Source organism: Amblyomma maculatum, chromosome 10 (assembly GCF_055883805.1).
Source record: "Amblyomma maculatum isolate TAMU_Amacu chromosome 10, ASM5588380v1, whole genome shotgun sequence".
Lineage (NCBI taxonomy): Eukaryota > Metazoa > Arthropoda > Arachnida > Ixodida > Ixodidae > Amblyomma > Amblyomma maculatum.
In genome coordinates this window covers 153,634,267-153,643,151 of record NC_139353.1, presented here as the reverse complement: position 1 = coordinate 153,643,151, position 8,885 = coordinate 153,634,267, and the positions used below count along the sequence as shown (strand labels likewise).

The 8,885-nt window shown below is 45.0% G+C and overlaps 1 pseudogene; it reads right to left on the bottom strand.

The window, feature by feature from the left end:
* Nucleotides 1-3,425: 3,425 nt before the first annotated feature.
* On the bottom strand, nt 3,426-8,080 carry LOC146177740 (uncharacterized; annotated as a pseudogene).
* Between the last annotated feature and the right edge of the window lie 805 nt (nt 8,081-8,885).

Sequence of the window (8,885 nt, the reverse complement as noted above, 5' to 3'; positions counted from 1 at the left end):
AAGTACCACAGCAACCGCTAAAGCGTGACACTTTTGCTGACGACAGTGATGAGTCATTAAAGGCTTTCGCCTTAATTGTTGTGCCATTTCTCACATGCACCACTTAAGAGACTTCATAGATGTCCTGCCTTTTTACCCTTCTGAGTGTTCAAAAAACTATTACGTACATTCACACGTGGAAACCGTAGGGGCCATCAATTTAGTTTTTTGTTACCGGAAACGTCCTCTTATCACCCGTGTAAAATAATATGCACCACCGAGTTATGTTTTCGCCGATTTGTGGCCCCGTTGTGCCAGTGTTTACTCATTGTTTTCTTCAATGTCTGCATACAGTGGGCATTGCACGCTTTACTGCCTTGTTTCGCAGTTTTACACAAAATCCCCCTTTTTTACCACTGAGTAGGCGCGGTCTGTTTGCAACAATTTTGACGCACCAGCTCTCATTGCTACGAATATGACACTATATATTTTGCTCTCTTTTATAACAATTTTAGCCCTTAAGGACTACGTTTCAAGCAATCGTCTTCCTTTTGTTAGAAAAACTGTACCTTGCCAACAGGGACATGACTAGGTGGGAGGGACACGAGCAATCCAGTAAAGGGGTTTAACCCAGTTTATATGTTCCTCCCACATATTTCGGCCCCAGTTTACTAACTATAATGATTTACGAACATAATATGATATGCCAACAAGCTAACAAACTTCCATCATAGCCTTTTGCTCTCCTTGACTGGGGCAGTAATTTTGCGGGAAGTTATGACTCGTGCCACCCTGTAAAAAGGAAAAGGGTCTTTGGGAAGATCAGGGGGCATTTGAGCGTTGTCACACGCACAAACTAATCATCATGGTCCGGCTGGTGTGACATAATACGAGAACTCGTGTCAAGTAATCCCAACCGTCTAAACAGGACCCTACTGAAAAATCCTTATAACTTTTGTACAGGAAATCGCATACAGGTTTACTGTACAGAATCTGGGATACAGGATTGTTGGCTGTTTCAGGAAATTCCTGTACTGCCTTGGAAAGTCCGGAATGAAACAGCGCGGAATGGCCTGTATGGTTGACGGCCCTCGCTTCCGGAAAGAAACGCGTCGCCAGGGTGGAAAAAGCATGAAACAATACAAAATAATACGACTACATAGAAAATAATAAATAAAATAAAAAACTTTTATTACCAATTATGGAATCGAACCTCGGCCCTCATGGTCTTTAGACGGGCACCTTAACCACTACGCTTTTTTTTTTCAGCATGGTGTTTATTACATGCTTTTAAATTCAGCGTAGAGTTATAAACATTATTTACAGAGTAATCAGCCTGTGGGCGAAACGTCCAATTGGAACATACAACACAACACCACTCAACTAAAATACGACTTAGCACAACTTCACTAAAACGGTGGCAAGTAAAGACAACACATCAAAAATGGCAGCCAGTCAGGTTGATGGTCACTATCTTCGTAAGTGTCTCTAAGCTGGTGTACCATCTGACCAAAATGAGTAGCGGGGGAGATTAGAGGTTCAGCATTCCGGTCCAACATACGAGTTTTCCATGGGCTGTGCAGTCCATGGAGGAAGTTCATGTCAAAGGATTCGTGGTCATGTTCGGTGGTTATCAAATAACGCACATGGTGGCAATTCAAAATAAAGCCTTTCTTCAATGTTCTTTACAGAACGTCCCAAAATAATATTGCATCTTTGCAGGCAATAAACCAGTGTTCGATGGTTTTAGGTGTATCACATAACCGGCAATTAACAGAAGAAACGAAAATATTTTTTTCTGAAGCCACACTTTAAAAGGCAAAACCTTGGTATGAAGTTTAAAGAAAAATGTTTCAGTAGAAGGCGAGATCAGCATTTTGCGCACCCTTTTTAACACATCATGCTCCATATTATTGGAATTGAGTGAACGATTTAAGGGAGGCGGGAACAACATAGATATGAAATTATGGCTTATATTTTTCCGTGAAACAGAGAATAAGTACTCATAAGAAAAGCAAACCGCCAGAAAACGCACTGAATCGTAAATTTCTTTCATGAAACCACATAAAACCAAACCAAGAGACCACTAAGTTTGGAAGAAGGTTCACTAGATTAGTGTGCAGGGATGCTCTGGTAATTGGATGGGAGCTATTACGGAAAAAGAAGCAACGAGCTTCTAACTGTCTGATATAGAGATGTGTCAAACCTAGTCCGCCAGCACAAACAGGCCTGAATAAGTTATCGCGCCTCATAGGCTCAAAACTGGACGACCATATGAGCGTCGCAAACGTTCTGTGAAACCTGTGGATGTAATTCCTCGCGCAATGGAGTACCTGTAAAAGAACAAAGTTTTGTAGCCAGAAACATGTTACATGCCTGTGCTCGACTAAAATTGATAGGCGGTGCGGAACAAAAGTCTGAGCATAGCTTTTGAGTGCCGTGACCCGCTCTTTCCGGTAACGTCCACTAAACTTGAATGCATGAAGGGGAATCGAAGGTATTTAGGGGGAACACGACACCATTCAATTCCAGCATAATAAGTCGGCATTGCTCCCCATGAACCGAACCATAGATCCGAACTCTTAGACTTATTCATTTGAGCGCCAGATACAATCCCAAACAGCTCAATGATGGTTATAATTTTGTCAATGCTGGGTTTGTCTGTGCAGAAAAACGCCAAATCGTCGGCGTACGCAAGCCCTTTCACTTTGTTACTGAAGGCAACATAACCATGGATACTGTGGTGTTGCAGTACACTCAAACAAAGTGGTTCTAGGTAGAGGGCAAAGAGCAGCAGTGACATAGGTTAACCCTGCTTCACGGACGATCGAATTGGCACAGGCTTTGAGAGATCACCGTTAACAATCAAGCGAGTGGAACAGTTGTCGTAACAAAGTTGCACCCCTTTCAGTACAGTTGATTCATCATTTGCACGCTCGAGAAGAGAAAATAGAAACGAATGCCGACACGATCAAATGCCTTCGCAAGGTCAATCTGGAGTAGAGCAAGCTGCTCATAAAAGCCAAAGTAATATTCGATAATTGTACGTGCAATATGCATGTTTTTTGTATGGAGTGTCCACTCAAGCCACACGTCTGATGAGGGCCAATGAGAACCGTCATGGCATACTGTAAACGATTCGATAGAACTTTTGCAAAAATTTTGTAGTCCGCATTTGCCAACGTGATTGGCCTATAGCCATCGACTGAGAGCAATTGTTCTTTATCCGTACTCTTTGGAATTAAGACTGTGTGTTTCCTAGTAAAGGACTGAGGAAGGAACCCCACATCGAAACCTAAAGCGAAGATCTGCAGCAAGATAGGGCTCAGCAAAAGTTGAAAAGTTTTGTAAAACCCGCACGATATGCCATCAGGGCCAAATGTTTTGGAGAGGGGTAATTGGTCAAGTGCGTGCTCTATTTCTTCCAACATGAAAGGGCCATTGATAAGAGCACAGTCTTCATCTGATAAAGGCGTTATAAGAGCTTTAAAGTTAGCTAGTAGATCCGAATTAGAAGTACCAGAAGCGTCACTGAACAGTGTCGTGTAATAGCTCACAAACACAGAGATTTGTCACACGTTTTCTTTACTAGGGTGCCATTGGACATCATTCCCGGTATCAATTTGGCCGTAGCATTACGGTGCTCATCAAATAGAGCTTGTCGCGTAGGGGTTTCAGGGTGCAATGCACGATTTGTACGAGATGGAACTCGGGCGCCCCATGTATCTTGCAGCGTCCTGTTTTTGTAAGTCACACTTTACCCTAGCAATTTCGTCTAAATATACTCCAGGTGCCTCACATTCTAATTCATAGAGGTAATACAAACTCTTATGCAATGTCCTCTCTTGTAATTTCCTGTAAAATGACCTAACAGACGCAATTTCAATAGATATATCCGCACCTCCTGTTTAAACAGCTCCCATGCAGCAAATATTGGCATGGCACCTGTCAAACACACTTGTAGCTGGGAGCGTATCCGAAAGGCAAACGCCTGATCATTTACAAGTGAAGAATTTAGCTTCTAAAGCTCCCATTGCGGCCTAAATTTTGAACAGTAAGTTCTCCCGAGCCGAGAAACCACCACACAATGATCTGAAAACGAAACCGCTACAGTTTCACACAACAAATCACGGGAAATCAGCGTGGAAGAAACAGAAATCTTGTCTAGGCGCGCGTGGGACCTCCCCTGGATATGCGTGAATAGTGTAGTTGCATGACATGAGGCCCCTGTATCAATGAGTCCTGAATCATCTATAACACGCGACAACACTTCGCCACTTCTGTATCTGTGTACACTAGGCCCAGCACGATAATTCATGCAACATACACAATTAGTCTCCCATTAGCACAACATTCTTATCACAATCTAGGAGGTTAGTCAAGGCTTCAAACGTATCAACACGCTCAGCTGCACTATTAAAAGCATAAATGTTGATAAGTCTTCATGGCTTCCCGTGGAGCAAAAAATCACAACTCATTAGCCGCCCATCAGAGTCAGTATAGTAAGATAACCCAGAATAAGGGAGAGCCCTTCGCAGAAATAGGAAGCTACCCGCCGAAAAACCAATAGCATGCGTCACAATAACATTGTAATCAGACAAAAAGGGTCCTAGTGCCCTCTCTGTGTCCTGCTCACTCAATCTTCGTTTCCTGGACGGCGACAAAATCAAGCCGCCTGCTGCTGAAAAGTCGACGAAGTTCCACCTGCTTCTGATGAGACCTAAAGCCTCCCACGTTCCAAAATAACGGCTTGAGGGGCAAGTTGGTGCTGCATCGTATTCAGAAATGTGGCGCAACAAACACAAACACAAGAGAAGATACACAACACACACGCACATTCAGCGTTGCAAACACTAGCTCCTCAGAGGTCGCCATGGTGACCACACAAGGACTAACTAGGCTTGCATTTGTCTCTCCGGAGACGGCGACGTCGCCTCCGGACCTCCACCACGACTGCGGGAACGCGAACGTTGGCACTTCCCCTTGTGTTTTGACGTGCGCCGGCGGCGGCGATGCTTCACGCTTACCAGATCATCATTTTCACTCGCGTCAGATGCGGATTTTCTCTTGCGCTGATGAAGATGCTCTTCAACAAGAGGGACGGCCTCAGCTGCAGGTAGAGTGGGCTGACCTGCAAGCTCTTCCTCGGCGTTGACCTCCGTGGCTGGAGTAACCGGGGCGGTATCTTTGGCAGCATTAGAACAGGTGGCAGGCTCCTTATCATGTGCCGGATTCGGCGTCTCATATCGAAGCAGCGTCTTACTTTCCTTGGAGTCACCTTGAGGAACAACCGTTGTATTAGCTGTGGTAGCCGTGTCCACAGTAGCAACTGAGAGGACACCAGCCGCGTCAAGCACTTCTGTGGCGTCCATAATATGCTCTTGTATGACGTCTTCCGGTGGCCGCACACAATGCCGCAACTTGTACGCATAGGTAACGATGCACTCTTCTACAATGTGACCGAACCGTCGGCAGTCGTCACAATGCGGAGTACGGCAGTGCCTACGGATGTGGTCAACACGGGTGCATCGGAGGCAGAGCGGTGGCCTCCCTGGTATTAAAACAAGGCTCTGTATACCACAAATAGTCAGTGCATGCGGGACGTCGCCAACGCCGACTCCTTCAGCGAGAGACACAACATCATCCCGGTTCAGCGTTCTCAAATCTTCCATATCCGCCACTTTAAAATTTTCCGTCGAAATGGAAGTCACCTTCCCGTACGCCTGTAGTGCCTCACGTAGGAAGGCATCTTCCAAGCGTTCGGGAAGCCACAGAAGATTCAATTTCACCACGTTTTGGTTCTGGGTCCACAACGACACAACGGCGGCTCTTAACGACAAGATCACCGCAAGCCACCAATTTCTCTTTCGATTGTGCAGACTTGCAGGTGACCATCCATACATGAGACATTTGAAATTGGCCAATTGAACTAATTTCCTTGAGGTCCACAACATTCTGACGGGAGTCTCTGAAGTCTTGTGCCCGGTACGGGCGTCGGGCAAGGTCCGCATGCAAGAAAACGGAGTCAGCGACCAGCTTACCTGTTGGGAGACGGGGCAAAACAATCCGGTATTCATTGCTGCTAGCATTAGCCTGAGCAGTACCTCGTCCAGAGGCCGATTGAAGCCTTTGAGTTGAGAACATCGCGAAACGCAACCGCTTTGAACAGCGTCTTCGTCTTCTTCACTACTCTGTATACAGTGGCTTAGAGTTACAATGGTTGTTATTCAGTATGTGTAGCTAATTTTCCTTTTTCGTACTTCGTATATTTTTTTCGCTGTAGGGTTGATGGCCGTAATTCACTGATCGCCCTTTAAACACGCTGAATCTTTTTCCAGGCTATCACGATGGTTTACAAATGTCTCGTATTTTTATAATGCGTCGCTTTGTTGCAGGCAAACCTCAAGATATAATTTACTAGTGCTGATGTGTTTTTCATCGTCTACGAACGCTTGTAAGTTTTCCTACATACAGAGATATCCGGTGCACTAAATACTTTTAATACAGGGCGTTTCAGCTTGACGTGCTACGAGTGGAGCCGCGACGTCAATGAATACACTTCCAATGAGCGGTCTCAATACGTAAACATTCGAGAACGCGTCGCCCGGTGCGCGGCTATCTGCGCGTCTTTCGATGGTCAGCGATGTTTGTTTATTTTATATCGAGCAGTTTTTTGTCATTGCTAGCGAAACGATACGTTCGTGCTTCCACTTTCGTGTTGAAGGTGGCAGATCTTCAGTCGCAGATATGAAGACGCACCGCAAGATCGTACGAGCTGCAGTGACTGTTGCACGCCCAAAAGCAACGCGACGAACGTACATGCTTCCTAGTGCACACTTCAACGGCTTCGTATTTTCGAGGTATTTGTGAAACAATGCGTGTCTTCGTATAGAGAATAGTTCTATATGTTTGGTATCATGCTTATTTAGTGCGCTGGCGTGTCTGGCATGGTCATTCTGGTTGCGTTTCATCGATCGGCCCGCCTTCTGTTCAGAAGTGGAAAAACTCTGCCCGGTATCAGTTCCGGAAATGACACGTTCGTCCGGTTTCTGGTTAATTGATACAGGCTTAACCGAAATTAAACCGCGCGGAGCTCTCATTTCAAAAATTCCTGTATAGTCCGCGGCCTTTGTTTCACAAGAAAAACTGGACGCCAGGCTGCAGAAATCATGCAGAGCTACAGAATAATACAATAATATTTGAAAACGAAAAAAAAAAGAATAAAAAGACAGAAAAATGGAAAAGAAAAAAATTTGCGCGTTTTTTAGACTTCGGTCTTCTCGGTCAGCAAGCACGCACTTTAACCCCTACACCACGGAAGCATACGGAGGCAGCGGTTATATTTCTGCTTATGTAGTCTACGCTGCTCTTTCGTAGTTTGTGTATTTTTGTAGCCTGTAGAATTTGTGGTTGTAATTGAACGATCGCCATTCAAACACGCTGAATCTTTTTCCGGGCTATCACGCAGGGTTATCCGTGTCCCGCATCTTTACAATGTATCGCTTTCTTGCAGACAAACCTCGGGATGTCACAATTTACTAGTGCTTATGTGTTTTGTCATCGTCTTCGAACGCGCGCAATTTTGCTACATATAGATATATGCGGTGCACCAACTCTTGTAATACTACTTGTTTTAGCTTCACCTGCTGCCAGCGGAGCCGCTACATCAATGAACTTACTTCTGACCAAGTGTTTTGCGTACGTAAACACTCGAGGAAGCGACTCCCAATGTCCGGCTGACCTGTGCATATTTCGATTGTCAGCGATATGTTTCATTTATTCTCGAGCGTATTTCATCCTCGCTAACGAAACACTACGTTCTTGCTTGCACTTTCGCGTTGAAGGTGGCAGATCTTCAGTCGCAGATATGAAGATGCACCGCAAGTTCGTACAAGCTGTAGCGACTGTTGCACACGCAAAAGCAAAACGCGATGCGTTTGTGTACTTGCTAGCGCACCCATCTTCTTATCTTCTAGGTATTTGAGAAAAAACGCGTACTCCACATATACAGAAAAGTTGTAACGTATAATATGTATGGTTTCATGTTTATTTAGCACAAAGACATGTTCCGACGTGGTCATCCTGGTTGAGCTTCACGATCCGCCCGAATGGTGTTGAGAAGCGAAAATACTCTGTCCCGTGTCAGTTTCATTCATATCGGGTTTGTCCGGTTTCTGTTAAACCTGACGTGGCCTGTCTTGTGTATGAGGTCAATACAGGACTGGTCCGCCATTTCATATCCATACCGGACTGGGATGTCATGTATGAGATGCATAATGGAAATGGTCCGCCCTGTATTAACTCTATACCGGACCGTACCGTTCGGATTCAAACTCATACCGGACATGACCTGTCCGAAATAAACCCGAGTAAGCTTCGTACAGGACTGGTCACACCGGAATGAAATTTATACGGGATAATACAGGAGCGGTTCAATCCCGTTTGTCGCGATATGGGATTTTTCTCTAGGGGAAGCACATGTAGCCGCAGCGGTGGCTCTGTAGCTTTGGCGTTCGGCTGCTAGCTGACCCCAAGATCATCGGTCAAATTCTTGCAGTGCTAGAGAATTTTTATGGGAACAAAAAGCAAATATACCCTGGTTCTGTGCAACGTCGGTGGTTTAAATTAAACGGATCCCTCCACGAGGGAGATTACGCATATTCCATGTGCAGCTTCAGAACATACAACAATGCACACCATTCCATATCAAGATAGCCCCACATGGTTTAGAGTCTATCTCATATCGTTGCCCAAGTTAGTCATGAGAGGAATGTAGACATAGGTAGAGTTTGAAATGCCAGAGTCCAGTTAGTGTAAGCTTCCGTACAAGCTTAGTACAAGGCGATGCTTCATGGCGCCTGCCTTCTTGGTTCGTTTACTGCTTGCACTCTACTATATTTTGAAAG